This window comes from Phocoena phocoena, chromosome 1 (genome assembly GCF_963924675.1).
Source record: "Phocoena phocoena chromosome 1, mPhoPho1.1, whole genome shotgun sequence".
Taxonomy (NCBI): Eukaryota; Metazoa; Chordata; class Mammalia; order Artiodactyla; family Phocoenidae; genus Phocoena; species Phocoena phocoena.
This window is the reverse complement of record NC_089219.1, coordinates 112,959,106-112,985,673: the sequence shown is the minus strand read 5'-3', so window position 1 is coordinate 112,985,673 and position 26,568 is coordinate 112,959,106. Positions and strand designations below refer to the sequence as shown.

Sequence of the window (26,568 nt, the reverse complement as noted above, 5' to 3'; positions counted from 1 at the left end):
AGAAAGCAGTATCTGCAAGCCAGGAAGAGGGCTCTCACTTAGAACCCAGCCCTGATCTTGGACTTCCCAGCCTCCAGAACAGTGAGAAATAAAATTTTGTTACTTAGACCACCAAGTCTATGGTAATTAATTCATAGACTTACCATAGACTTACCTTTCTTAGTCTAAGAAAGGAAACTTCAAAACCTTATTTACAGTTACTGACTGAAACATAGTCATGTAACCATACTTCAGCCACAGGGAAGGCTGAGAAATAATGGTCATTATTTCAGGTGACAATGCCTGAAAGAAAATTAGCATTGTCACTACAAATGAGAAAATGAAAATGCATTTGGGGAAGATCTAATACAGTTACGATTTTAAAGGAATGTTTTTGCTGAATAGAAAAGCAGGTATAAAGTTCTCCGCTAAAAACTATATTTCAAGTTTTGGTTTTGGGTTTTGGGTTTTTTTTTTTATATATATTTGGTTATGCCGGGTCTTAGTTGCAGCATGTGGGTTCTTCGTTGCCAAGTGCGGGATCTTCGTTGCGGCATGTGGGATCTAGTTCCCTGACCAGCGATCAAACCCGTGCTCCCTGCATTGGGAGCGTAGAGTCTTAGACACCGGACCACCAGGGAACTCACTGTAGTTAAAGTTTTACTTCTACTTTTTGACTAATATACTTCTTCTGGATTAAATTCCTAAAAATGAGAGATTAATAATAAAATCAGACTGTTCCTCAAAAGATCAGTATCATCAACTACATTAGTGTTTTAAAATGTCTCTAGTCAGATAAAAGTCTTTCACTCTGAAAAGGACCTTTTTTATGTTAGAACTAGCTCTTCATCTCATAGAAATAAATGAGAAGAAAATGGTTTATTTTGGATATTTTTTATTTTATTTTTTTCGGTACGCGGGCCTCTCACTGTTGTGGCCTCTCCAGCTGCACAGCACAGGCTCCGGACACGCAGGCTCAGCGGCCATGGCTCACGGGCCCAGCCGCTCCGCGGCGTGTGGGATCCTCCCAGACCAGGGCACGAACCTGCGTCCCCTGCATCAGCAGGCGGACTCTCAACCACTGCGCCACCAGGGAAGCCCTATTTTGGAATATCTTTTAAAACAGGTCAAATAATACACGTGTGCATTCTTAGAAACTGTGAAGCCAATATATTTTTGTGGGCTGGCTGTTTTTTGTTGGTAGCAATTGGGGTGGGAATTGTTTGTTTTGTTTTTTAAATTAATAAAAAATTATTCAGAGCAGTTTTAGGTTCACAACAGAATTGTTGGAAAGTATAGAGATTTTGCATATACCCCCTGTCCTTATGCATGCACAACATCCCCTACTATGGACATCCTGCACCACAGTGGTACCTTTATTACAATCAATGAACCTGTATTGACACAGTATCACCCAAAGTTCATAGTAGGCATTAGAGTTCACTCTTGGTGCTGTGCTTTCTATGGGTTTTGGTAAATGTATAATGACATGTATCTACCACAGTAGTGTCACAGAATAGTTTCATTGCCCTAAAAGTCCTCCATGTTAGGGAAATTTGTTTTTTTTGGATCACAGAATGGTACAAGGACATTGCAAGTTTACTCTTTTTTATATAAATCATTATAGGTTTTAAAGAACTGTGAGGGGAGGGTGTGATTCAGTTAAAATTGGATCAAGATTAGACTCATCAGTATGGGAAATTAATTAGATGAGGAAATATTAGAAGTTAGACCAGTTAGGAAGCAGGACACCTTTGTGGTTCTCCAGGATAGAAGTCATGTCATGAGCTGAGGTGATAGCTAAGGTGGCTGGATGTTGGAAAGGGTGGACTCTTGAACATTTTTTACATTAAAATTGAAATGAATTAAAGACTGATTGGATGAAAGGATTGGGCTAGAGTTAGTGATGATCCTGATGGTTTTTTTGTATTCCTAGGTGTGTGATGATGTCATTAATACACCAGATAAAAGTGGTACAGCCAGTACTCCTTGGTTTAAGAAAACCTCTATTACTATGTACATGTATATAGGCACCAAAGAATGTCTTAGTATTATAGTCATCAAACTATTAACCTGTGTATTAGTTTTCTATGCCTGCTGTAATAAATTATTTAAGTTGCTTAAAGCAAGTCAAATTTATTTTATAGTCGAAATCGATCTCTCTAGGCTAAAATCAAGGTGTTAGCATAGCTGTGTGTTCCTTCTGGAGGCTCTAGGGTAGAATTCTTTTTCTTGCCTTTCCAGAATTCCTTGGCTTGGGGCCCCTTCTGTCTTCAGAACCAGCAGTGACAAGTTGAATCCTCACATTGAATCACTTCAACATTGGTTCTGTTTTCACTTCTTTTTTTTTTTCCACTGACTGCCTCATTTTTGTTCCTCTTCCATTTATAAGGACCCTTGTGAGTAAGTTGGGCCCAGCCAGATAATCCAGAATAATCTCCCTATCTCAAAATCAACAGATTAGAAACTTCAATTTCGTCTACATATTCCCAGCTTCTGGGGATTTTGATATGGGGAGAGGGTTGCATATTATTGTGCCTGCTATACCCTTCTAGGTTATAGGATTTGGAATGGGGTAATGAGGTTTTTACTTCTTATTTTCTATGTGTCTTTATTGTGTGAAGTTATAAAAATGCTATATTACTTTTGGAATTTACATTTTATCTAATAGGAGTTTTAAGAATATGAAATATCAGATATAAATCAGGTGAATCGGATAGTGAAGTTCAGACTTTAGAGTATACATTATGGTGAAGAGCAAAATATCGAAAAATTAACACTACGTTGAAGGGAGCCCTCCTTAGTTCTACGTTTGTGGGGTAAGGTTTCTACTTTTAGTACTCCTAAAAGTACTGCCACTGTTGTGTAACGTTTTGGGCAGGTTACTTAGTTTCTCTGGGAGTGGTAAAAATGAAGCTTGATGTATAAAGTGAAGCTGTTGAACTACACAGTTCATATCTTAAGGTTATCCTGGCTCTCAGATACTGTGACTTCTAAGTTTTTTAAAATAAGAAACTCTCCTCATATACTTCCTTTGATTTATGGGCTACTTTTGAGTACTAAATCTATTACAGGAAATGGGATAACTAATTTTCAAGCTTACAGAATATTGCTTGTTTGCATGGGAATTTAAAATATAGATGTATTTATTATATATTATATAACACTATATTATTATTTATATTACATGTATAACACATAATGTTTACACTTAGCTGTCATTTCCTCAAAATAGTATGTATCTTTGGAAATAAAATGAAAGCGTGGTGCCATCTTACATTTGATATATTATTTAAATTTTCAGAATGCTTTCATATTAAATCTGTGGGAAATGGTAAAGTAAGGGTTACTATCTACTATTTAAGAAATTGACACAGAAAAGTTAAGGAACTTACTAAGTTTATAAAATTTATCATCGAAATCATTACTGGGGTTTTGAACACTTAGAGGTCTCACCATTCTTGTTTTACCACTGAATCATGCTGCTTGTCAGAAACTGAGGCTCAAAGGGTAGTGGATTAAAATTTATTTGTTATAGATAATCTAGTGGTTAAGGTTGGATTAAACACCAGAATATGGTTAATTTTCCCCTGAAATGCTTTAGGAACATTCTAGGTTCTAAATTCAATTTAAATATAGGAGTGTGGACTGAATGAATGCTGAACCTCACACCATTCCCTGTATGAAGTAGTTTTGAATTTTTATTTGTTAATTAATAAACTCTATTTTTTAGAGCAGTTTTAGGCAAAATGGAACAGAAAGTTCAGGGATTCCCATACGTCCCTTGTTCCCATCCACACTCAGCCTCCCTCATTTCAGCTAGACCTAACCCTTTATTTGACAGATGAGAAAACTGAAGCTATTAAAAGGTTAAATGACTTGCTCAAGTCACACAGACCATTTTTAGCAAAACAAGGTGAAAATTTCAGTTTACCTGCTTTTATCTCAATCACTAAGAAAATGATGAAAATAACTTGAGTGAAGTATTTATTTATTGCAGTATAATTAACATACAAAATTATAGTGGCTTCAGATGTATAATATAATGAGTAGGTATTTGTGAATATTGCAAAATAATCACCACAATAAGTCTGGTTAAACTGTCACTATGCATAGTTAAAAAACTTTTTTTCTTATGATGATAACTTTTGCAACATACTCTCTTAGCAACTTTCATATATGCAATACAGTATTATTAACTATAGTTACCATGCTGTATACTACATTACCATGACTTACTTCTTTCATAACTGGAAGTTTGTAGCTTTTGACTCCATTCACCCATTTTGTACCTCTTGCCTCTGGCAACCACCATTCTGTTCTCTGTGTCTGTGAGCTTGGTTGCCGGTGTGTGTGTGTGTGTGTGTGTGTGTGTGTGTGTGTAAGGGGGGTGTTCATTTGTTTGTCCTTTGCTTTTTGTTTAATATTTACTTATTTAATTTTGGTTGCATTGGGTCTTAGTTGCAACATGAGGCATCTTCGTTGCGGCATGCAGGATCTTTCGTTGCAACATTTGGGCTCTTCATTGCGGCTGTAGGCTTCTCTTTAGTTGTGGCCCGCGGGCTTAGTTACCCCGTGGCATGTGGGATCTTAGTTCCCCCACCAGGGATCGAACCTGCATCCCCTGCATTGGAAGACGGATTCTTAACCCCTGGACCACCAGGGAACTCCCTCATTTGTTTGTTCCACATACAGGCGAGATCATTCCATATTTGTCTTTCTCTGTCTGACTTACTTCACTTAGCGTAATGCCCTCAAGGTCTGTCTATATTCTTGCAAATGGCAAGATTTCATTCTTTGTATGACTGAATAATAGTCCATTGTGTGTTTGTGTGTGTATGCTTACATATATAGCATTTTCTTTATCCATTCATCTCTCAATGGACACTTAGGTTGTTTCCTTATCTTGGCTATTGTAAATAATGCTGCAGTGAACATGAAGGTGCAGATATCTTTTGAAGGTAGTGTTTTTGTTTTCTTCAGATAAATACCCAGAAATGGAATTGTTAGATCGTATGGTAGTTCTAGTTTTAATTTTTGGGGAACCTCCATACTGCTTTCCATAGTGGCTGTGCCAATTTACATCCCCACCAGCAGTGCACAAGGGTTCCCTTTTCTCCACAGCCTCAACAACACTTGTTATTTCTTGTCTTTTTGATAATAGCCATTCTGACAGGTGTGAGGTGATAGCTCATTGTGGTTTTGATTCGCATTTGCCTGATAGTGATATTGAACATATTTTCATGTACCTGTTGGTCTTCTGTATGTCTTCTTTGGAAAAATGTCTAGAACATCTGCCAATTTTTTGATCAGATTGTTTGGGTTTTTGGCTCTTGAGTTGTATGAGTGAGTCCTTTATGAATTTTGGATATTAACCCCTTGTCAGATATAATTTGCAGATATTTTCTCCCGTTTAGTAGTTTTCGTTTTGTTGATGGTTTCCTGTGCTGTGCAGAAGCTTCTTAGTTTGCTTATCTTTGCTTTTGATGCCTTTGCTTTTGGTATCATATCCAAAAAAATCATTGCCAGGACCAATGTCCAGAGTAACATTTTTTAAAACAAGAGTAGCTTCATGTTTTAAATTTTTTAATTAACTATATTGTGGTTAAATATACATGGCATAAAATTTACTATTTTAATCATTTTAAGTGCACCATTCGGTAGCATTAAGTACATTACCTTGTTGTGCTGACAACACCACTATCCACCTCCAGAACTTTTTCGTCATCTCAAACTGAATTGTTTTGTTTCTAAAGTATGAATTCTGATATCGCATCCACGCTACCCAAGTGTGATGATATATGTAAAACCACTGGCATACAATAGGCACTCCAAGTAAATCTTAGTTGTTTCTTCTGCGTCTCACTCTCTGAAAGAGTTGTTTCCTGTCTCCTAAAAGATGTTTCCTATCCTCTTTTTTTTTATAAATAGTTTTATTGAGATGTAATTCACATATCATACAGTTAACCTATTTCAAGTGTACAAGTCGATAGTTTTTGGTATATTACATTATTAATTTTTTAAATTGTAAAATACTTATAAAATTTGCTATTTTAGCTATTTTTAAGGTTACACTTCAGTGGCGTTAATTATATTCACAATGTTGTACAACATTTACCACTGTCTATTTCCAAAATTTTTTCATTACCTCAAACAGAAACTCTATAATAATTAAGCAAAAACTCCCCACTCCTTCTAAAACTCTCCACAGCACATAATAAATGTCTAATGTACTTTCAGTCTCTATAATTTGCCTCTTCTGGGTACTCCATGTAAATGGAAGCATACACAGTATTTGTGTTTTTGGGTCTGGATTATTTTATTTAACATCTCTTTAACTTTCATTCATGTTGTAGCATGTATCAGAACTTCATTCCTTTTTATGGCTGAGTAATATTCCATTGTATGTAGATAGCACATTTTGTTTCTCTGTTAACAGGCACTTTGGTTGTTTCTGCCTTTGGGTATTGTGAACAATGCTGCAGTGAACATTGGCATACATTTATCTGTTCAGGTCCCTGTTTTCAGTCCTTTGTGTATAAGCTTAGGGGTGAAATTGCTAGACCATATGGTAATTCTACATTTAGCTTTTATTTATTTTTATTTTTACTTTTTATTTCTTTTGTTTATCCCCAGAAGGCCTCAAAAAATTGTAGCAGCAGTCATGCTTTTCCCTCCTCAGATGAATCTTTAGTAAAAGGCAAAAGATACATTAGATGATGAAGAGAAGCACTAGTATACATGCAGCTTTTAAAAGAACCACCAAACTTTTCCACTGTGGCTGTACCACTGAGTGTTCATTATACAGTTAGTTAGTGATTTGGGATCTTTCTTCTCTTTTAATTTATGTGTTTTCACATAAAAATTTTCCTCTTAGCACTGCTTTTACTGCATCACGTAAGTTTTTTTCTGTTTTTGTTTCATTCATTTCAAAGTATTTTCCAGTTTCCCTTTTGATTTTTTTATTTGACCCATTGGTTGCTTAAGAGTAGAGTATGTTGTTTAATTTCCACACATAAGTGAATTTTTCAGTTTTCCTTCATGTCTAGTTTCATTCCTTTGTGATCAGAAAAGATATTCTGTATGGTTTCAATCCTTTTTAATTTATTGACTTATTTTGTAGCCTAACATATGGTCTGTCCTAAAGAATGTTCCATGTGCACTTGAGAAGACTATGTAATCTGCTGTTGTTGGGTAGAGTGTTATTTCTATTTCTGTTAGATCTGATTGGTTTATAATGTTGTTCTAATACTTACTGATCTTCTGTGTTGTTGTTCTGCCAACAGTTATTGTACAACTGTCTGTTTCTCTCTTAAATTCTGTCAGTGTTTCCTTCATATATTTTGGGTCCTCTGATGTTTGGTGAATATTTTGGTTTTTTTTTTTTTTTTTTTTTTTTGCTGTACACGGGCCTCTCACTATTGTGGCCTCTCCCGCTGCAGAGCACAGGCTCCGGACGCGCAGGCCCAGCGGCCATGGCTTACGGGCCCAGCCGCTCCGCGGCCCGCGGGATCCTCCCTGACCAGGGCACGAACCCGTGTCCCCTGCATCGGCAGGCGGACTCCCAACCACTGCGCCACCAGGGAAGCCCTGAATATTTTTTTATAATTGTTATAGCTTTATGGTGAATGGACTCTCTTGTCAATATTTAATGTTTGTCTCTTGTTACAGTTTTTTTTTTTTGCGGTACGCGGGCCTCTCACTGCTGTGGCCTCTCCTGTTGCGGAGCACAGGCTCCAGACCCGCAGGCTCAGTGGCCATGGCTCACGGGCCCAGCCGCTCTGCGGCATGTGGGATCTTCCTGGACCGGGGCACGAACCCGTGTCCCCTGCAGCGGCAAGCGGACTCTCAACCACTGCGCCACCAGGGAAGCCCTCTTGTTACAGTTTTTTACTTATTTACTTAAAGTCTCTTTTTCTGATATTAGTATAATCTCCTTATCTCTTTTGGTTACTATTTGCATGGAATATCTTTTTCCATCCTTTCATGTGCATCCAGTTCCCATCTTTGGATCTAAAGTGAATCTCTTGTAGACAGCATGTATGTAGTTAGATCATGTTTTATATTCATTTTGCTCCTCTCTACCTTTTGACTGGAAAGTCTCATCTATTTACATTTATAGTAATTACTAATAAGAAAGGATTTACGCTTGCCATTTAGTTTTCCATATGTGTTATAGCTTTTTGTCCCTCATTTCCTCCTTACTGCCTTCTTTTGTACTTAGCTGATCTTCTTGTAGTTACCTGTTTGATTCCCTTCTCATTCCCTTTTGTGTATATTCTATAGCTATTTTATCTGTGGTTACCATGGAGATTACATATAACTTCCTAAAGATATAACTCTGTAATTTGAATTGATACCAACTTAACTTCAGTCACATACAAAAATGCTATTCCTATAAAGCTCCATGCCTTCCTTTTATATTATTGAAATTACAAATTACATCTTTATTCATTTTGTGCCCTAAAACACACATTTATAATTATTTTTTATGCATTTGTCTTTTTAAAATTTTTTTATTTTTGGCTGTGTTGGGTCTTCAGTGCTGTGCGCAGGCTTTCTCTAGTTGTGGCGAGTGGGGACTATTCTTCGTTGTGGTGCACATGCTTCTCATTGCACTGGCTTCTCGTTGCAGAGCACAGGCTCTAGGCGCATGAGCTTCAGTAGTTGTGGCATGCAGGCTCAGTAGTTGTGGCGCATGGGCTTAGTTGCTCCGCAGCATGTAGGATCTTCCCAGACCAGGAATCGAACCCGTATCCCCTGCAATGGCAGGTGGATTCTTAACCACTGTGCCACCAGGGAAGTCACTGCATTTGTCTTTTAAATCCTGTTTTCTATACTCTTTTCTCTGCAGTCACCCATCATGATTAAACTAAGAGCTTCTTGCCTCTTTTTTTTTTTTATTTGTTTGCGGTATGCGGGCCTCTCACTGCTGTGGCCTCTCCCGTTGCGGAAAACAGGCTCCAGACGCGCATGCTCAGCGGCCGTGGCTCACGGGCCCAGCCACTCCGCGGCATGCGGGATCCTCCCGAACCGGGGCACGAACCTGTGTCCCCTGCATCGGCAGGCGGACTCCTAACCACTGCACCACCAGGGAAGCCCTCTTGCCTCTTTTTTCCCTAGAAAAAAATAAAAGTCATTTTGTTTTGTTTTGTTTTTTGGCCCCAAGGCATGTGGGATTTTAATTCCCCAACCAGGGATTGAACCCGTGGCCCCTGCAGTGGAAACGCAGGGTCTTAACCACTGGACCGCCAGGGAAGTCCGAAAAGTGATTTTTTTAATATAATAAAAAATAAAGATTGCATTAACAGAGATGATTAAAAACTTTCCACATGTGATTTGGCTCCTAATGTGGAGTAGAACATATCAGGCCATCACTGTATATTGTCAGGAATTATAAATCATGATTTATGAAAGTTCAATGAAAGTTCAGTTTGCCACTTAGAAATGGAGAAGCATTGGGAGGGAATCCATAACCACATTTACATTCCGTTCTATTTTTTATAGAAGCTTGGTTATGTCCAGTCTTATGGCTAAGGAGAATGTGTTTGTATCTGGCAGCAGCTCTGTTGCTCTAGCTCCCTCTAGTGATAATAAAGTGGCTTCATTAGCAATTACTATTTCTCACTTGACTGTTCTTTAATACAGGCCTGATGGACTTTTAATAACAAGATTTAATATATTTTAATAAATAACAAGATTTAAGATACTTCAAAAAATTATATCCCATTCATACAATGGAATATTATTCAGCCTTAAAAAAGAAGGAATTTGGACACCTCCTACAATATGGATGAACCTTGAAAATATTATGCTAAGTGAAATGAATCAGTCAGAAAAAGACAAATACTGTTTGATTCCACTTATAAGAGGTACCTAGAGTAGTCAGATGCATGGAGAGAGAATGGAGAATGGTGGTTGCCAGGGGCTGGTGGCAGTTATTGTTTAATGGATACAGAGTTTCAGTATTACAAGATGAAGTGTTCTCTAGGTGGATGATAGTGATCATTGTACAACAGTGTGAATGTACTTAATACCACTGAGCTGCACACTTAGGATTGGTTAAAATGGGAAATTTTATGTTATATATATTTTACCAGGAAAACTTTGCAGGAGATCTGTTATCTCAAGTTCTGAGATATCCCTCTATTCTGTTACTGAGAGTGGAAAATGATATAGCCTTCCCTTGGAAATGTGTGTCTCAAACTGTAAATACTATCAGAGTTCAAGGAAGAGATTAGGAAAATACAATTTTGTGATGAAAATTGGGAATTAACATATCTTAAAGTGTAGAAATTACAAATGACATCATAATTGCTATAGTAATGATGGTATTATTGTAAACTAGAAATTTGGGAAGTGAAATAATACTTCTTTAAAATACTTTTTAATAGACATGTAGTCGTGTTTTCTCTGTAAAAACACAGTATTAGCACTTTCCAACCTGAACATACCTTAGAAATTACCTAATTCACCTCCCTTAAGCCCTAGATCAGTAAATCTTGCATAGGCATACAAGGGGACTACCTTCCCAGATTAAACTGTTTTATTTTTTTCACAGTGTTTTTGTTTGTTTTGTTTGTTTGAAAATACTCAAATCTCTGGCAAAATTAAAATTTACCTAAATTTATTAACATTTTGCCACATTTGCTTTAATTCTCTCTATACACACATTTACATTTTTGCAGGGGAAAAAATTTTTGTCCGGTGAAAATTTTGAAAGTAAGTTGCAGACATTCATTCACCCCTGTGCATTTCAGAAGTTATCACCTTAGAACTAGGATACTCTCCTACCTAATCTTAATACCATTATCATATCTAAGAAAATAAGTAGGACTTCCCTGGTGTGCAGTGGTTAGGAATCCGCCTGCTAGGGGACACGGGTTCGACCCCTGGTTTGGGAAGATTCCACATGCTGTGGGGCAACTAAGCCTGTGCGCCACAACTACTGAGCCTGTGCTCTAGAGCCCGCGAGCCACAACTACTGAGCCTGCGTGCCACAAATACTGAAGGCTGTGCGCCTAGAGCTCGTGCTCCACCACAAGAGAAGGCACCGCAATGAAAAGCCCGTGCACCGCAACGAAGAGTAGCCCCTGCTCGCCAGAACTAGAAAAACTCACGCACGCAGAGCAATGAAGACCCAACACAGCCAAAAATAAAATTAATTAATTATTTTTTTTAAAAAGTGGTATATCAGTAATATCATTAATATACAACCCATACTTATATTTTCCCTATTGTCCTAAAATTATCTTTTATTTCAATTTATTTTGTTTTCGTTTAATGTAGAATCCAAACAGATAACGTGTTACACCTGATTGCTAGCTATGTGTATTATTTTAATCTAGAATATTCCCTATCTTTTGTTTTTTATGAGATTGATCCTTTTTGAGGAACTTAAGCTTGTTGTGCTACATTCCACAATTTTAAAATTATTTCTTCATGATTAGATTTAGGTTAAATCTTGGTAGGAGTATTACATATGTGATATTTTCTACTTCTAATTGCATCCCACTTACTGTTTGACTGTTGGTTATGCCATGTTTGATCACTTGATTAAGGTGTGGTATCCACCAGATCTCTCCAATGTATACATTTTTACTGTTGTAAATCATGGGGTGATAGTTGAGGCTCTGGCTTCTTCTCTAGCAGTCTTTTTTTTTTTAATCTAATATTTTAGCATCCATTATGATCTTTGACTAAACTGGTGAGTACATTGTTAGTTGCAAACTGGTAATTTTCTAATTCTGTCATTTCTTCAACATTTATTAGCTGCTATTTTTCTGGGAAGATGAGCTTTGACTTTTCTTCCCTTTACACACTCAGAATTTTTCTTTTCTTTTGAGTATCGTATGGACTCATAAAAAGTTTTAGGGCTTCCCTGGTGGCACAGTGGTTGAGAGTCCGCCTGCTAATGCAGGGGACACGGGTTCATGCCCCGGTCTGCGAGGATCCTGCATGCCGCGGAGCGGCTGGGCCCGTGAGCCGTGGCTGCTGAGCCTGCGCATCCGGAGCCTGTGCTCTGCAGTGGAAGGGGCCACAGCAGTGAGAGGCCCGCGTACCGCAAAAAAAAAAAAAAAAAATTTAATATATCATAATCCAGTACCATCATTTTGTGGAGACATGCACAAATTTCCCAAATTTTAATCACAGAAGACACTTTAAGCTGGGCCCTGTTTCTTTTAGGCATAACCTCATTCATCTTTGAGCATTTCCCTGCTTTCTGTCATAGAAAGGTATCATTCACCCTGGTTCTTTTGTTTGTTTTGGTATTTGCTTTTATTTCTTTGCTGTTGTTTATCAGATTTACCTTGTTCTTGCCTCAGATCAGGAATCAGTTATTTCACTCAAGAAGTTTTGGTTTCTTTCTCTTTTTTTTTTTTTTTTTAATATTTATTTGGTTACGCTGGGTCTTACTTGCGGCAGGGGGGCTCTTTAGTTGTGGCCTACCAGCTCCTTAGTTGTGGCATGCGAACTCTTAGTTGCCGCGTGCATGTGGGATGTAGTTCCCTGACCAAGGATTGAACCCAGACCCCCTGCATTGGGAGCATGGAGTCTTACTGTGCCACCAGGGAAGTCCCTGGTTTCTTTTAATGGGAATTATTTAGAAATCAAAATCTGGGTACTTGATATGCTGTTTGCTACTAGGTTGTCATTGTTCCTGAGGTGTAGCAATGCTTTTAGGCTTTTTCAGAACGAGGAAATAAATAAGTATATATAGGCACACACATACATGTATTAATTTTTTATTACTGTGTAACACATTACCACAATTTTAGCAGCTTAAAACGTTACCCATTTATTATCTCACAGATTCCCTGGAATTTTAGGAGTCTAGACATTTCTGCTCTATGTCACACAAGGCTGGAATCAAGGTAGCAGTCAAATCTGTGATCTCATCTGAGACTTGAGGTTCTTATCCATGCTCATATTCATTTTATTGGAGTTGTAGAACTCAGTGGTATCTTGCTTCTTCTAAGCTGCTAAGAAAGAGAGTCTGCTTCTTTAAGTCTCTAAGCTCAAGGAAAGCCTAAACCTTCAGTGTTTTTCCCACCATTTTTCTATCAGGTTGTTTAGTCTTTTTTTTTTCCCTTGATTTTTAAGAGTTCCTTATATATTAAGGAGATTTGCCCTTTGTGATATAAATTGCAACTACATTTTTTGTCAGTCTGTTATTTGTCTTTTGTGCTTATTCGCTATATGTCTTTTGTTATCCCAGTAGCATACTGTGTTGAATACTGAAATATGATGCCTCTAACTTTGACTCTTCTGGCTTCTTCCAACTTTGTTTGGCTAATTCTGGGTCCCTTGCTATTTCCATATGAATTTCAGGATCAAATTGTTGATTTCTGCAAAAAAAAAAACCAGCTGGAATTTTGAAAAAAAAAATGTAGATTAATTGGAGAGTTTTATATCTTACCGATATTAAGTATTTTGACCATGAACGTGGGATGTCTTTCTAGTTATTCAATTCTTTTAAAATTTCTTTTAACAGTATTTTTTAGTTTTCAGTATGTAAGTCTTGTAAGTACTTTTGTTAAACATACTCCTAAGCATTTTATTCTTTTGATGTTATTGTAAATGGAATTTTTAAATTCCATTTTATATGTTTATTGCTAATATATAGAAATACACTTGTTTGGTTTTTTTTTTTGCGGTATGCGGGCTTCTCACTGTTGTGGCCTCTCCCATTGCAGAGCACAGGCTCCAGACGCGCAGGCCCAGCCGCCATGGCTCACTGGCCCAGCCGCTTCGCGGCATGTGGGATCTTCCCAGACCGGGGCACGAACCCATGTCCCCTGCATCGGCAGATGGACTCTCAACCACTGTGCCACCATGGAAGCCCACACTTGATTTTTGTATATTGATTTTATATCCTGCAAGCCTTGCTGAACTCAATTAATAGTCCTCATAGTATTTTAATGGATTCTGTAGTTTGACTCTGGACTTTGCATATGATGATGATTTTTATCATACAAAGGTCCATATTTTCATGTAGTCAAATTTTTGTTTTGTCTTTGTTTGTATTGTGCTTCTGGATTTTGGATCATTATTAGAAAAGCTTCCCCACACCCAGGTTTTAAAGGAACTAAGAAATCCAGCCTTATTTTCTTCTAGTAATTGTTTAACTTTGATTTTTACATCTAGTTCCCAGATCTATTTGGAATTTTTCTGGTATATAGTATTAGGCTAGGCTGTACTCATTGGCTAAACTGAAGAGAGTTAGTCCTTACTGAGTGCCCACTATGTGCCAGTTGCGGTGTTAAGCACTTTACATATATTATCTCATTTAATCTTGTGAAAGACCAGATACTGTTATTGAAGAAGCTAAGCCTTAGAGAGAGTAAATAATTTGTCCAGTGTTACACAGCTAGTAGGTGACATAGCTAATATTTGTATGTGGGCAATAATTGGCTGCAACACTTACACCTGTTGCCACTTTGCCTCTAACTTAAATACTGTTTGATTGTTTAAAAAAAAATTGACTTGTCTGGAAATTTTCATTAATTTCTACTTTAGATGGAATGTTCATTCTAGATAAGAATGTATATTTTACATTACATACTTTATGAGATAAGACATTAGGGCTGATAAAGTTTAGTAATCTGGAAATATAATTTTAACTTCTATTTTATCTAAAAATGTCATGCTCCTCAAAGGTTTTAAATTGTGAGGTAAACTAGTTTCAATTGGAGGGTTAGGGAAATTACATTACATTTTGGCATTACAAAAAAACATGCTTTTATATCCTCCCTCTACAAATTTTACATCCTCAGGACAAAAGTTCTGCCATGATGTTCATGAAGGAACATTGAAGGGGTTTATGCTCTGGTTGTCTGTAGATGGTGTTCAGAATATTTTAACCCTGATATGATCTTAATTACCTTTCAATATGATTCTGGGCCATTTCTCCCTATGGATAGTTGGTTGTGCTAAGATCATGTAAATTTGTGTTAATCTAAATAAAATTAGTAAAATAAATCTGTTACAGAAAATACTGTAGGTTGGTAAAGTGTGTTGAGAGAAATGTTAACATCTTCCGCAAGGTAGTTTATGAAAATAGTATTTTCAGAAGTTTAACTACCAGTGGAATACAGAATAGATTGTCTAAGTTTCGAGAAAGAGGCTAGATTCAAGTGATTCTTAAATCCAGCAAGGGTAATGCATCAAGTTGTGGTTATAGAACTCAAATCCTTACTCCTTCACTTAGAGTTACATGAATTGGGGCATATTACTGACCTATGTCCTCAGTGTCCTCATCTAAAAAAATGACGTGATGAAAAGTACCTACTTGATAGAGTTTTGTGGGTTAAATGCTTGACATGTATGAAGTAAATAAATATTCAATAAATTTTTTAAATGTCTAACTCCATTGTCACTAAATTTGTGACCTAGGATAAAATTAACCCTTATAAGACTTACTTTCTCTTGAATACAGTAATATGATATCCTCAGGATTGTTATTCCTCTACTCAGATTTTCTTTGAGATATAGTCGTCTCATGGTATCTGTGCGGGATTGCTTCCAGACCCCCACCCCACAGATACCAAAATGCACAGAGGCTCAGTTCCCTTATGTAAAACGGTATAGTACAGTCTGCCCTGTGTATCTGCGGGTTCTCCATCCGCAAATAGGGAGGGCCAACTGTGCACTTATTTCCTACATTATAGAATCCAAAATTCTTCAATAATATTTAAGACCCACCATGATCTAGTATAACCTGTTTTTCTAGTCTTATCTCCAGTTACACTCCTGAAATATTCATTCCTTTAACTACAGCATCTGATAATTTCCCCCAGTTTCTCCATCCTCCACTTTACTCTTGGTGCTTGTCCTAGGTGTTTGCTCTAAGTGGTAAAAACGACCTGCCCACTAGCCTTTTACTTGCCAAATGCCATTCATCCTTTCAGACTTTACTCAAGATTTGAAATACTCCCTCATTAAATAAAAAGTTGCCTTAATTCTCCTGTAGTTGAGATTAATTTTACTTTTCTTTTCCCTTTTGTAAAGCTTAGTAGAACCTTAAGAGTTTTATCACATTCTAATTTTTAAACTAGGCATATATGCATACATGTTTGTTCCTCCACCAGACTGTATAAGCTTCTTTTGGCCATGAGTATGCTTTGTTCCTCCCATGTGCCTTGAAACTATCAGTCCATTTTCTATGTTATGAAAAAGAAGTAACAAACTGCCTGAATTTCTAAAAAATGTATGACTTAAATTTTCCTTAGAAAAATTTTAAATGCTAAAAGCAGCATCTGCCCTCTTATTTGGTAACAAATATGTGAGGAAATTATTATTTGTCTGTCCTTTTAATTTTCACCCAAGAAAGACATTCCAAAATGTAGTAAATGCCAAATTTTTTCTTTAAAAGTTTGATGTGTGTGAAAAACATTGTTTCTGTGATCAACTATTATTACATTATAATTTGTATACTCCCTTGACATTTACCAAGATCTTTTACATAGTTTTTATTTGTCATTTATATTTAAGTACATCTAAGTGATAGTCCTAAACTCTTAGAGATTAAAATCACTACAGTCTTTACAAATATGTTCTACTATGTTTTCCAGTAGAACAGTGTTTTAACTCCTCCAATAGTTTTTCTTACCTTTCAGTATGATTTTGGTCCTATTTTCCCTGTGGTTATTTGGTGCTAAAGAAATTTATTCTTATTTAAACATTAATCTAAGTAAGTTTTTTGTTTTTTTGTGGTTTTTTTTTTTCGGTACGCGGGCCTCTCACTGCCGTGGCCTCTCCCGTTGCGGAGCACAGGCTCCGGATGCGCAGGCTCAGCGGCCATGGCTCACGGGCCCAGCCGCTCCGCTGCATGTGGGATCCTCCTGGACCAGGGCACGAACCCGTGTCCCCTGCATTGGCAGACGGACTCCCAGCCACTGTGCCACCAGGGAAGCCCTCTAAATAAGTTTTTACTACCAAAGTAAATTAATTTATTGCAAAAACTTGGTTTAATATTTTCCCAAAGCATATCATGTATTTATTATTTATTTTTATGCATGGTGGGTGATAACCTAAAGAAGATTGCAAGATTTTACAGAAGTATTATATACTTTTCACCCAGATTCATCAAATGTTGATTTCTGCCACATTTCTTTCTCTACTTCCCTTTCTGCCTGCTCTCTTTCTCTTATACACACAGAGACATTTTTTTTCTCAGTTTTTTGATAAAAAGACATTTTAACCAGTGACTCAGAAATATTTTAGCATGTATTTCCTATGAACCAGGACATTTTCTTCAGGATCTTAGCATCACTACAATACTATTATCTAATACACAGTTAATAATCAAATTTCACTAATTGTGTCAATTATGCCCTTTATAACATTTTTTTTCTGCATTGATTCAGGATCCAGTATATAATTATGCATTACATTTAGTTGCCATGTCTCTTTATTCTCCTTTAATTTGGAACACTTCTCCAGCCTTTGTCTTTCATCATATTGACATTTCTTTAAGAGTACAGAGGAGTTGTTTCATAGAAGGTTCTAAAATTTGAGTTTGATGTTTCTTCATGAATAGATAAAGGTTGTCAGGAATACCACAGAAGTAATGTTTTCTTCTCAGTGAATCAAATCAGTAAGCACATGCTATCATGTGTAATTGATGATATTAACTGTGATCATTCAGTCACTGTGATGTCAACCACAACAGCGTTCAAGTATGCAATATAATGTCATTAATTATAGTCACCATACTGTATGTTACATCTACAGGAATTATTTATTTTATAACTAGAAGTTTGTACTTTTTGACCACCTTAACCATTTCATCCCTCCCCACACCCCCACTTCTGCCAACCATCAAATTTATTCTCTGTGTCAATGAGTTTGATGTTTTTATTTTGGTCTTTTTTTTTTAATAGAGTCCACATATAAGTGAGATCATAAGGTGTTTGTCTTTCTCTATCTGACTTATTTATTTAGCGTCATGCCCTCAAGGTCCATCTGTATTGCCTCAATGACAGGATTTCCTTCTTTTCAATGGCTAAGTAATATTCCATTCATCTGTTTGTCTGTTTTTTGTGCCAATACCATACTGTTCTGATTACTTTAGCTTTGTAATACAGTTTGAAATCAGGAAGTGTGATGCCTTCAGCTTTGTTCTTCTTTCTCAAGATTGCTTTGGCTATTTGGGATTGTTTGTTCTTTTTCTGTGAAAAATGCCATTGGGATTTTTTTTTATTATTGCATTGAATCTGTAGGTTGCTTTGCGCAGTTATGGGTATTTTAACAATATTAATTCTTGCAGTCCATGAGCATGAAATATCTTCTCATTTATTTGTATTTTTTTCTATTTCTTTCAGCAGCATCTTATAGTTTTCAGCATACAGGTCTTTTACCTCCTTGGTTAAATTTATTCCTAGGTATTTTATTATTTTCAGTGCTATTACAAATGCAATGGTTTTCTTAATTTCTCTTTATTTATTTGGTTGCGCTGGGTCTTAGTTGCAGCAGGTGGGCTTCTTAGTTGCGGCTCGTGGACTCCTTAGTTGTGGCTCACTGGCTTCTTAGTTGCAGCACACAGGCTCCTTAGTTGTGGCACACGAACTCTTAATTGCAGCATGCATGTGGGATCTAGTTCCATGGCCAGGGATTGACCCCAGGCCCCCTGCATTGGGACCATGGAGTCTTAACCACTGCACCACCAGGGAAGTCCCTAATTTCTTTTTCTGATCGTTATTAATGTATAGATACACAACTGATTTTTGAATTTTGATTTTACTGAATTTGTTTATCAGTTCTAACAGTTTTTTGGTATAGTCTTTGTGGTTTTCTATGTATCATATCATATCATCTGCAAATAGAGACAGTTTCACTTCTTCCTTTTATATTGGATGCCTTTTATTTCTTTTTCTGCCTTTTATTTCTTTTTCTTGACTAATTGCTCTGCTTATAACCTCCAGTACTATGTTGAATAAAAACGGTGAGTGTGGGCATTCTTGTCTTGTTCCTGATCTTAGAGTAAAAGCTTTCATTCTTTCATCATTGAGTATGATGTTAGTTGTAGGCATGCCATAAATGGCCTTTATTATGTTGAGGAACATTCCTTTACCCACTTTGTTGAGCTTTTTTTTTTTCTAATTTATTTTTTATTTTGGCTGCATCAGGTCATAGCTGTGGCACACAGGATCTCGGGATCTTTCGTTGCGGCGCACGGGTTTCTGTCTAGTTGTGGCATTTGGGTTTTTCTCTCTGTAGTTGTGACGCACAGGCTCCAGAGCACGTGGGCTCTGTAGTTTGCAGCATGTGGGCTCTCTTATTGAGGTGCGCAAGCTCAGCATATGTGGCACGCAGGCTTAGTTGCCCCGTGGCATGTGGGATCTCAGTTCCCCGACCAGGGATTGAACCCATATCCCTTGCATTGGAAGGCGGATTCTTTACCACTGTACCACCAGGGAAGTCCCCTTGTTGAGCATTTTTATCATAAATGGATGTTGAATTTTGTCAAATGGTTTTTCTCCATCTAAAGAGATAATCATGGGATTTTCCTGGTGGCGCAGTGGTTAAGAATCTGCCTGCCAGTGCAGGGGACACGGGTTCGATCCCTAGTCTGGGAAGATCCCACATGCTGTGGAGCAACTAAGCCCATGTGCCACAACTACTGACCCTGCACTCTAGAGTCCACAAACCACAACTACTGAACCCATGTGCTGCAGTTACTGAAACCCACGTGCCTAGAGCCCATGCTCCACAACAAGAGAAGCCACTGCAATGAGAAGCCCGTGCACTGCAACAAAGAGTAGCCCCTGCTCGCTGCAACCAGAGAAAGCCCATGTGCAGCAACAAAGACCCAACACAGCCAAAAATAAATAAATTGATTGATTGCTTTTAAAAAATTAAAAATAAAATTTAAAAATTAAGAGATAATCATATGATTTTTATCGTTTATGCTGTTCTGGTATATCGCATTGATTTTGCAGATGTTAGACCATCCTTGCATCCCTGGAATAAATTCCACTTGATCATAAAGTACAATCCTTTTAATATATTGTTGAATTTAGTTTGCTAATGTTTTGTTGAGGATTGTTGCATGTGTTTTCATCAAGGTTATTAGCCTGTAATTTTTTTTTCTTGTAGTGTCCTTATGTTATTTTGGTATCAGGGTGCTGCTGACCTCATAAAATGCGACAAGAAGTGTTCTCTTCTATTTTTTGGAAGTGTTTGAGAAGGATTTATATTAATTCTTCTTTATTGTTTGGTAGAATTCACCAGTGAAGCCCTCTGCTCCTGGATTTTTGTTGTTGGGAGGTTTTGATTACTGATTCAATCTCCTTACTAGTTATCTGGCTGCTCAGATTTTCTGTTTTTTTCACAATTCAGTCTTGGTAGGTTGTATGTTTCTAGGAATTCATCCATTTCTTCTAGGTTGTCCAGTTTATTGGCATATAATTGTTTGCAGTAGTATCTTATGATTATTTTGTGTTTCTGAGGTATCAGTTATAATGTCTCCTCTTTCATTTCATTTTGTTTGAGTCTTCTCTTTTTCTGGGTTAGTCTAGCTAAAGCTTTGTCTATTTTGTTTATCTTTTCAAAAAAGCAGTTCTTAGTTTCATTGATGTTTTGTCTTTTTAGTCTCTATTTCATTTATTTTCCCTCTGATCTTTGTTATTTCTTTCCTTCTTTGGCCTTAGTATGTTCCTTATCTGGTTCCACGAGTTGTAAAGTTAGGTTGTATATTTGAGATTTTTTTTGGTTTCTTAATTTATTGCTATGAACTTCCCTCTTAGAACTGCTTTTGTGGCATCCCATAAGTTTTGGTATGTTGCATTTTCATTTGTTTCAAGATTTGCTTTATATCTCTTTTTCTTCATTGACCCTTTGGTTGTTGAGTAGCATTGTTGTTTAATCTCCACATATCTGTGAATTTTCTAGTTTCCTTCTTGTAATTAACTTGTACTTTTATACTATTATGGTGGAAAAAATGGTTGATAAGACTTCAGTCTTCTTAAATTTATTAAGATTTTTTTTTGTGATCTAACATATGATCTGTCCTGGAGAATGTTCCACGCGCACTTGAGAATAATATGTATTTTGTTTCTTTGGGATGGAATATTTTGTATATATCTGTTAAGTCCACCTCAGTGTGTTTAATTAGAAGGCTACCCCTTGAGTCCACAGATACAAAGATAATAAGCTAATAAGCCTCTTTCATAGAAAGACTGGGCATTTCTGTCTGCTGCCTCTTCTCTGTGCCCTGAGGTGGGGGTGGGAGGTAGCTAGTTAAGAACTGTTTCTCTGTTTGTTACAGTGCTATGGGGCCTGTGATCCTAAGTTCCGCTGCCCACCAGAGCCCCATGATCAAGGGATGTCCCCAGGTTGGCAGCTGCAAAAACCAGGGCTCCAGACATGTGCACAAGCTCCTTTGTAGGCAATACCATTGACCTGGAGTGAGGCAGATGGATAATACAAAGACCTGGAGGCTGGTAGGTGCAGAAGCTGGCATCTACCAGCCTCCGCAGTCTTTGGAGAATATCTTAGTCTGCCCCCCTAGATGTGTGTTATGTTAGATACCTGCCCCTCAGATCAGAGATTTAAGGTAATCAAATGGCCTCTTTCACAGAAAGACTGGGTATGTTTCAGCCACCTCCTTCTGTACTGTGTGCTGGGAGGTTAGCCACAGTGAATTCATGCAAGCCCTTTCAGAACTGTTTCTCAGTTTTCTGTACAGTCTTTTGGGTCTCATGGACTCAAGCCCCATTGGCTTTTAGAGCTAGATGTTTTGGAGGCCCATATCTCAGCTGGAGGTCTTAAAAGTTGGAGTACCAGATGTGGGGTTCAAAGCCTTTGCTCCTCAGGGAGAAGCTTGGAGTTGTGAGTGCCCTCCTGATTGTGGATTGCTGTTCCATGGATGAGGTTTGCGGTGAGACTGTGATCTCGGCCTCTCCTAAGCATTTCGATGTGGTTTTTTTCTTGTTAGCCCAATGTGTACGAGTCACTCAGCTACTGTTAGGGTTCTTTCAGAGGAAATTGTTCTGCATGTAACTTGTGGGTTCACAGTGTCTCTGGGAGGAGTTGAGTTCAGGATCTTCCTTCATCTCCATCTTGAACCAGAAGCCTACATACTTTGTTTATTTGTTTGTTTGTTTATTGTTGAACCTTTGAAATTCCCATTTTTCTCCAGCTCTGTTAGCTGAAAGAGACTACAAACAGTGATGTCCCACCAGTTGTGAGCACACTTAGTGTATAGAGTTTGGTTATTTTTATTTATTTATTTTTAAACATTTATTTAATTTTTAAATTTTTTAATTTTTTGGCTGAGTTGGTCTTTGTTGCGGTGCATGGGCTTCCCACTGAGGTGGCTTCTCCTGTTACAGAGCATGGACTCTAGGTGTGCAGGCCTCAGTAGTTGCAGCACACGGGCTCAGTAGTTGTGGCTTGTGGGCTCCAGAGCGCAGGCTCAGCAGTTGTGGAACATGAGCTTAGTTGCTCCGCGACGTGTGGGATCTTGCCGAACCAGGGCTCAAACCCGTGTCCCCTGCATTAGCAGGAGGACTCTTAAAACACTGCGCCACCAGTGAAGTCCCTAGAGTTTGGTTTTTAAATACCGTTTCCCACTGAGAGGAACTAAAGCTCCTTGGAGAAATGGCTGATTCAGGGGTGGGTCAAGGAATGCACAAGATGAGCCTGAAACATCATGTTTATAGCAATTTTGTTGCAAGTTAGTATGGAAAAAATGTTTGACTGAAATGAGAAATAGCCAAATTAACATGTATTCTGATTTTGTGATATATATCATGCTACGTTTCTTTTCCTCCTTTAATCCAAGTGAAAGAATTTACAAGAACAATATTTTTTTCTTAAAGATCACCTATAAGTCCAGCTACTTTTTTTCTTCCCAACAACTCTGTAACATAGCATTCATTGCCTTTTAGTTCATAGTTCATATATGAGTGATTAGTTCATAGTTTTCATATGTCAGTGACTATTAATATGGGTAGCTAAATTTGTGAATAGTATTATGACAAGCATAGCCTTTGATTTCTTAGCTCTCCAGTGTTTATATTTAGGAATTTGCAATAAATTTATCACGTTTAATCTTCGTCCATTTTGTCTTTAATGAAAAGTCTACTCTGTTTGACTTTGTTTTGTGTTTTAATGTTTTAGTAATATTATCTTTAGCTAATGTAACAAAGATTATAAAATCATATTCAGAATTTTAGTGGATGTCTATTCACTGAAAATACAGTGCACGTTGCTAGGAAGGGCTTTCATTTCCTTTTGGAATTCCAGCTACACTGGAAGCTCCCTTTGTTACTAAAGTGACTTAAAGCTTGAAGTGCATGTTTTAATCTGTGAGTTTGTTCCCAAGTTGTTTCTCAGCCATTTACTATGAACAATATCTGCCTAATCCATTAGCATTTAGAACTTGTTCTATGAGTCATCTCTATAATCAACCAACAACAGCTACAACAAAACTAAGCTTAATGAAGCTTATCTTTGTTAAAGGAAGGCTAGAGACAAATATATATATTTATATAATTCCACTAAAAGTTTTGCAAGCAAATCCAGGCTTTAAAAGAAGTATTCTTGGGGCTTCCCTGGTGGCGCAGTGGTTGAGAGTCCGCCTGCCGATGCAGGGGATATGGGTTCGTGCCCCGGTCCGGGAAGATCCCACATGCCGCGGAGCGGCTGGGCCCGTGAGCCATGGCCGCTGAGCCTGCGCGTCCGGAGCCTGTGCTCCGCAACGGGAGGGGCCACAGCAGTGAGAGGCCCACGTACCGTTAAAAAAAAAAAAAAAAAAAAGAAGTATTCTTGTGCAATTGCCATACTCTTTTGATGACTGTGGCTTTGTAGTATAGTCTGAAGTCAGGGAGCCTGATTTCTCTAGCTCCATTATTCTTTCTCAAGATTGCTTTGGCTATTTGTGATCTTTTGTGTTTCCATACAAATTGTAAAACTTTTTGTTCTAATTCTGTGAAAAATGCCATTGGTAATTTGATAGAGATTGCATTGAATCTTGTAGATTGCTTTGGGTAGTGTAGTCATTTTCACAATATCGAGCCTTCCAATCCAAGAACATGGTCTATCTCTGTATCTGTTTGTGTCATCTTTTATTTCTTTCATCAGTATATTGTAGTTTTCTGAGTACAGGTCTTTTGCCTCCTTAGGTAGGTTTATTCCTGGGTATTTCATTCTTCTTTCTTTTAAAATATATTTATTTATTTATTTATGGCTGCATTAGGTCTTCGTTTTGCTGCACACCGGCTTTCTCTAGTTGCAGCTAGTGGGGACTACTCTTCCTTGCGGTGTGTGGGCTTCTCATCACAGTGACTTCTCTTGTTCTATGGAGCACAGCCTCTAGGCGCATGGGATTCAATAGTTGTGGCTCGCAGGCTCAGTAGTTGTGGCACACGGGCTCTAGAACACATTCTCAGTAGTTGTGGGACACGGGCTTAGATGTTCCACAGCATGTGAGATCTTCTTAGACCAGGGCTCGAAGCCGTGTCCCCTGCGTTGGCAGGCAGATTTTTAACCACTGCGCCACCAGTAAAGTCCCTGTTTTATTCTTTTTGATGCAGTGGTAAATGGGATCGTTCCCTTGATTTCTCTTTCTAATCTTTTGTTGTTAGTGTATAGGAATGCAAGAGAAAGCAAGTGATTACACTGTTGGTGGGAATGTATACTGGTACAGCCACTATGGAGAACACTATGGAGTTCCCTTTCAAAAGTAAAAATAGAACTGCCATATAATCCAGCAATCCCGCTCCTGGGCACATATCCAGTGAAAACCATAATTCAAAAAAATACATGTGACAAAGAGGAACCAAGATGGCGGAGTAGAAGGACGTGCTCTCACTCCCTCTTGCGAGAACACCAGAATCACAACTAGCTGCTGGACAATCATCAACAGGAAGACACGGGAACTCACCAAAAAAGATACCCCACATACAAAGACAAAGGAGAAGCCACAATGAGACGGTAGGGGTGCAATTACAGTAAAATCAAATCCCATAGCTGCTGAGTGGGTGACTTACAGACTGGAGAACACTTATACCACAGAAGTCCACCCACTGGAGTGAAGGTTGTGAGCCCCACGTCAGGCTTCCCAAACTGGGGGTCTGGCAACGGGAGGAGGAATTCCTAAAGAATCAGACTTTTAAGCCTAGTGGGATTTGATTGCAGGACTTGACAGGACTGGGGGCAACAGAGACTCCACTCTTGGAGAGCACACACAAAGTAGTGTGTGCATCGGGACCCAGGGGAAGGAGCAGTGACCCCACGGGAGACTGAACCAGACCTACCTGCTAGTGTTGGAGGGTCTCCTGCAGAGGCGGGGGTTGGTTATGCCTCACCTTGGGGACAAGGGCACTGGCAGCAGAAGTTCTGGGAAGTACTTCTTGGCATGAGCCCTCCCAGAGTCTGTCATTATCCCCACCAAAGAGCCCAGGTAGGCTCCAGTGTTGGGTTGCCTCAGGCCAAACAACCAACAGAGAGGGAGCCCAGCCCCACCCATCAGCAGTCAAGCAGATTAAAGCTTTACTCACCTCTGCCCACAAGAGCAACAGTCAGCTTCACCCACCACCAGTCCCTCCCATCAGGAAACTTACACAAGCCTCTTAGATAGCCTCATCCACCAGAGGGCAGACAGCAGAAGCAAGAAGCACTACAATCCTGCAGCCTGAGGAACAAAAACCACATTCACAGAAGGACAGACAAGATGAAAAGGCAGAGGGCTATGTACCAGATGAAGGAACAAGATAAAACCCCAGAAAAATAACTAAATGAAGTGGAGATAGTCAACCTTCCAGAAAAAGAATTCAGAATAATGATAGTGAAGATGATCCAGGACCTTGGAAAAAGAATGGAGAAGATGCAAAAAATGGTTAACAAAGACCTAGAAGAACTAAAGAACAAACAAACAGAGATGAACAATACAATAACTGAAACGAAAACTCCACTAGAAGGAATCAATAGCAGAATGACTGAGGCAGAAGAACGGATAAGCAACCTGAAAGACAGAATGCTGGAATTTACTGCAGCAGAATAGAATAAAGAAAAAAACAATGAAAAGAAATGAGGACAGCCTAAGAAACCTCTGAGACAATATTAAACGCGACAACATTCGCATTATAGGGGTCACAGAAGGAGAAGAGAGAGAGAAAGGACCTGAGAAAATATTTGAAGAGATTATAGTCGAAAACTTCCCTAACATGGGAAAGGAAATAGCCACCCAAGTCCAGGAAGCACAGCAAGTCCCATATAAGATAAACCCAAGGAGAAACACACCGAGACACATAGTAATCAAATTGGCAAAAATTAAAAACAAAGAAAGAGGCAAGGGAAAAATGACAAATAACATACAAGGGAACTCCCATAAGGTTAACAGCTGATTTCTCAGCAGAAACTCTACAAGCCAGAAGGGAGTGGCATGATATTCTTAAAGTGATGAAAGGGAAGAACCTACAACCGAGATCACTCTACCCGGCAAGGATCTCATTCAGATTCGATGGAGAAATCAAAAGCTTTACAGACAAGCAAAAGCTAAGAGAATTCAGCACCACCAAACCAGCTCTACAACAAATGCTAAAGCAACTTCTCTAAGTGGGAAACACAGAGAAGAAAAGA

General features: G+C 38.3%; 1 protein-coding gene and 1 pseudogene across 1 annotated transcript in view; one reads left to right on the top strand and one right to left on the bottom strand.

Annotated features, from left to right (window-relative positions):
- Nucleotides 1-26,568, top strand: part of ASH1L (ASH1 like histone lysine methyltransferase) — a 217,459-nt gene that overhangs the window by 103,688 nt on the left and 87,203 nt on the right. The gene's annotated exons all lie outside the window — the stretch shown is intronic.
- Nucleotides 6,608-6,716, bottom strand: LOC136141196 (U5 spliceosomal RNA; annotated as a pseudogene).